The sequence below is a fragment of the Malus sylvestris genome, chromosome 17, assembly GCF_916048215.2.
Source record: "Malus sylvestris chromosome 17, drMalSylv7.2, whole genome shotgun sequence".
NCBI lineage: Eukaryota > Viridiplantae > Streptophyta > Magnoliopsida > Rosales > Rosaceae > Malus > Malus sylvestris.
Genome location: NC_062276.1, coordinates 16774102 through 16777520, shown reverse-complemented (window position 1 = coordinate 16777520; position 3419 = coordinate 16774102).

The window sequence follows — 3419 nt, the reverse complement described above, 5'->3', positions numbered from 1 at the left end:
TCACCATTCATTCCACCTACCAGAAGACGAGTGGTATAACTTGTACATGTGAACTCCTAGCATTCACAAATAATCAAAAACCCTCAAGCATGACAACTCAACTAGGGGAGCACTTATGCCCAACAAGAGTTATAGTCACCAACAAAGTTTTATTGCAAGCCAACAACAACTTCAGTGGATGGCATACGAAGATCAAGCTATTCAGCCCTCTTGCATCTACTTCAAACATTTCCCCTCTATAACAATGCAAACACTACAACTCGTAGAAAGCTTCACACACTCTTGATCAAGACAGTGTGAAGTAAAACCAATTTATGGTGCCAACAAGAGCTTCATCAATGGAGGGCAACCACAATTCTCAAAAGCTTCACACACTCTTGATCAAGATAGTGTGAAGCAAAACCAATTTATGGTGCCAACAAGAGCTTCATCAAAGGAGTTCAACCACAATTCTCAAAAGCTTCACACACTCTTGATCAAGACAGTGTGAAGCAAAACCAATTTATGGTGCTAACAAGAGCTTTATCAAAGGAGTTCAACCACAATTCTCAAAAGCTTCACACACTCTTTATCAAGACAGTGTGAAGCAAAACCAATTTATGGTGCTAACAAGAGCTTCATCAATGGAGGGCAACCACAATTCTCAAAAGCTTCACACACTCTTGATCAAGACAGTGTGAAGCAAAGCCAATTTATGGTGCCAACAAGAGCCTTCATCAAAGGAGTTCAACCATAATTCTTAAAAGCTTCACACACTCTTGATCAAGACAGTGTGAAGCAAAACCAATTTATGGTGCCAACAAGAGCTTCATCAATAGAGGGCAACCACAATTCTCAAAAGCTTCACACACTCTTGATCAAGACAGTGTGAAGCAAAACCAATTTATGGTGCCAACAACAAGAGCTTCATTAATGGAGGGCAACCACAATTCTCAAAAGCTTCACACACTCTTGATCAAGATAGTGTGAAGCAAAACCAATTTATGGTGCCAACAAGAGCTTCATCAAAGAAGTTCAACCACAATTCTCAAAAGCTTCACACATTCTTGATCAAGACAGTGTGAAGCAAAACTAATTTATGGTGCCAACAAGAGCTTCATCAATGGAGGGCAACCACAATTCTTAAAAGCTTCACACACTCTTGATCAAGACAGTATGAAGCAAAACCAATTTATGGTGCCAACAACAGCTTCATTAAAGGAGTTCAACCACAATTCTCAAAAGCTTCACACACTCTTGATCAAGACAGTGTGAAGCAAAATCAATTTATGGTGCCAACAAGAGCTTCATCAATGGAGGGTAACTACAATTCTCAGACCTTCGAAGCAAATTCAATTTATATGGTTCATCCAAACCTTCGACTACTACAAGGTGTGGCTTGCATCACAATCTCTTGCTCAACAGTGTGGAAGCAAAATTTGTATATGTTGTCTCTCCCACATTTTCAAATTTCTATTTTCTCAAAAAAAAAAAAAAAATGGGAAATTCAACAAAGCTTCATCAATGGAGGACAACTACAATTCTCAAAAGCTTCACACTATCTTGATCAAGATAGTGTGAAGCAAAATCAATTCATGGTACCCAACAAAAGCTTCAACTCCAAAGCTACACCTACAAAGCTTCAACTCCAAAGCTTCACCTACAAAACTTCAACTCCAAAGCTTCACCAACAAAAGCTTCATCAATGGAGGACAACTACAAATTCTGAAAAGCTTCACACTATCTTGATCAAGATAGTGCGAAGCAAAATCAATTCATGGTACCCAACAAAAGCTTCAACTCCAAAGCTTCACCTACAAAGCTTCAACTCCAAAGCTTCACCTACAAAAGCTTCAACACAAAAGCTTCACCCACAAAAGCTTCAACACAAAAGCTTCACCTACAAAAGCTTGACCCACAAAAGCTTCACCTACAAAAGCTTCACTCACAAAAGCTTCACCCATAAAAGCTTCACCTACAAAAGCTTCACCCATAAAACCTTGACCCACAAAAGCTTGACCTACAAAAGCTTGACCTACAAAAGCTTGACCCACAAAAGCTTCACCTACAAAAGCTTCACCAATAAAAGCTTCATCCACAAAAGCTTCACCTACAAAAGCTTGATCCACAAAAGCTTCACCTACAAAAGCTTGACCCACAAAAGCTTGACCCACAAAAGCTTCACCTACAAAGCTTCAACACAAAAGCTTCACCTACAAAAGCTTCACCTACAAAAGCTTCACACTATCTTGATCAAGATAGTGTGAAGCAAAATCAATTCATGGTACCCAACAAAGCTTCAACCTCAAAGCTTTACTTAGAAAGCTTCAACACCAAAGCTTCACCTATAAAGCTTTAAATATATATATTTATTTATTTATTTATTCGGAAATTCGAAAATTCAAAAATTCAGAAATTCAAATATTCGAAAATTCGAAAAAAAATAAAATAAAAAATAAAAAAATTAGAAAAAAATAAATTGCCTAGGCCTCATCTTCTTTGGGCCTAACAATTTTCATAACAAATATATATGAAAAAGGAGTTTTGGGCTACCACTTAGAAAGGAAATGCCTCATTCGTCAACTCCCTCGACCGGAGACTTGGGGTACTCCTACCATATGCTACTGCACCTTGATACTCGGAAGTCTCACGACCACTCAGTGACTTGGATTTTTCAAGTCTCCAAACGAGAAGTTTTCCTCACTCGGGAAATTAAGGGAGCACTACCTCAACCTTCATGCTTCACTCACAAAGCTTCAACATACAAGCTTCAACAAAAGGAAAAATTCAAAGAACTTAGTGAAGAAGGCCTTGATGTATTTAACACAATACGTTGAAATGAAGCAAAGCTTGTTTATTGATATCTCCGATAAGTAAAAAATATGTACATATACATGAATCAAAATAAACAAATAAGAGGGAGCCTTCATAAAGGTTGCTCATGAGAAGTCTCAGCAGTCGACAGAGCCCAGAAAAAGGAGGCACCAAAGGGTGATTATTCGGAGCCTCAGTACTAGACAGAACCCCAGAAGGAGGAGGCACCGAAGGTTGATCATTTGGAGCTTCATTACGCGGTACAACCCCAGAAGACGAAGGCAATAAATGCCTTTGGAACAAACCCACAAACCTCTGATGATCAAGTAAAATCTGACCATCAGATTCCTGCAGCTGGTCGAGCTTCCTTTTCATGTTTGTAGCATAGTCATGTATGAGCCTGTGCAACTGTTTATTCTCATGCTTGAGCCCTCTGATCTCCTGTTTGAGACTTATCACTTCAGCCGCCAATGATTCAACTTGGCGGGTTCGAGCAAATAGGCGTTGGGGCATATTAGACACAGAACCTACACACTGAACACTGAGAGCCAGAGAATCCTTAACAACCAACTCATCAGACCATTTGGAAAGTAGTCTGTTATCTTTGGGAGTGAGAAGGTTCCTGG